Below are 1,700 nucleotides of genomic sequence, written 5' to 3' on the forward strand. Positions count from 1 at the left end.
ATCTCCTGACCTTGTGATCCGCCCGCCTTGGCCTCCCAAAGTGCTGGGATTACAGGCGTGAGCCACCGCGCCCGGCAGGGGCAGAATTAATAAAGTAGAAGATAATAATACCATGGGGACAAATGACAGAACGGATTTTGAAAAGACGGAAAAATTGGAAACCTCTAGCAAAATAATCAAAGGGAAAAAGAGACGGAAAAGGCATGGAGGTGCAGACCAGCAATCTGAGACGTGGTGACCTCAGGGTGTCCACGCAGGACCCCCCAGCAGTAGGTGAATGTGGCCTTCCCAGGTGAAGGGGGCTTTGCAGATGTGAATAAGGAGAGGATCTGAAGGGGGGAGATTGTCCTGGATCGTGTGGGTGAGTCCAGTGTATTCCCAAGTGATTTTGAAGGTGGAAGAGGAGGCAGAAGGGTTCAGGGGCGGGCGACAGCACAAGGACTCAGCTCACCATTGCTGCTTTGGAGGTGGGGAAGGGGCTGCAAGCCAGGAGTGTGGAAAGTGCAAGGCAAGGCTTCTCCCTGGAGCCTCCAGATGGGAATGCAGCCCTGCTACTGCCGTTTCAGTTCCTAGGCAGCCCTGTTAGAATCTGACCTGCAGGTACACAACCCACAGTCAATGTGTGTTGTTTTAAGACTAAGTTTGTGGCCAGGTGCGCCGGCTCACATCTGTCATCCCAGCACTTCGGAAGGCCAAGGCTGGAGGATCTCTCAAGTTCAGGAGTTCGAGGCCAGCCCTGGCAACATAGTGAGACCTTGTCTCTACAAAAAGAATAATAATAAATTAACCAGGCATAGTGATGTGTGCCTATAGTCCTAGCTACTTGGGAGGCCGAGGTGGGAGAATCTATTGAGCCCAAGAGTTCAAGACCAACCTGGGCAACATAATGAGACCTCATCCCTACTAAAAATAAAATAAATTAGCCAGATGTTATGGAGCATACCTGTGGTCCCAGCAACTTGGAAGGCTGAGGTGGGAGGACTCCCTGAGCTCAGCAGTTTGAAGCTACAGTGAGTCATGTCCAGCCTGGGTGACAGAGAAAGACCCGTTTCAAGCAAACAAATGAAAAACCCCAAAGTTTATGGTAATTTGTTAAGGGAGAAATAGAAAACTAATACAGGCATGAAAAGGAATCCATGTCTATATGGGCAGCAGAGAGTAGAACAATAAATGACGAGCTCATAAGCAGCTCCGTGCCAGCACATTTGAAACCTCTGAATCAGTGCACACATTCCTGCAAACATAGTGCACACATTCCTGCAAACATAGAGCTCCCCAATGCTGGCTGAAGAAGCCTCAATAACTCTTCTTAAAAACCGAGTAAATAAAATTCTTCCAGCAAGAAAATGAAAGTTCCAGGTGCTTTTATGAGCTAGTTCTATCAAAAATTTCAGGAAGAGAGAATTTAAACTTTAAACAGACTCTTCCGGAGAGTAGCAAGAATTCCCGTATTTGATGAGGTCAGTTTCAGCTTGGTGAGAACAGTATGAGAGAGGGAAATGGCAAAACTCTCATTCATGAACAGAGATGGAAAAAATGCTTCCCAAAGTTAGCCAGTCAAATACAGCAATTCTTTCAAAAATCTATTACCTTGAATCTCCACATTACCACCTAAAGTAAAAAAAAAAGTATATGTTTATTCAATAACTACAGAAAAGGCCTTTGATAAAAATCAAACCCCATTAATGATAAAACCTCCT

The sequence above is a fragment of the Colobus angolensis genome, unplaced genomic scaffold, assembly GCF_000951035.1.
Source record: "Colobus angolensis palliatus isolate OR3802 unplaced genomic scaffold, Cang.pa_1.0 Scaffold165, whole genome shotgun sequence".
In the NCBI taxonomy this organism is placed as follows: Eukaryota; Metazoa; Chordata; class Mammalia; order Primates; family Cercopithecidae; genus Colobus; species Colobus angolensis.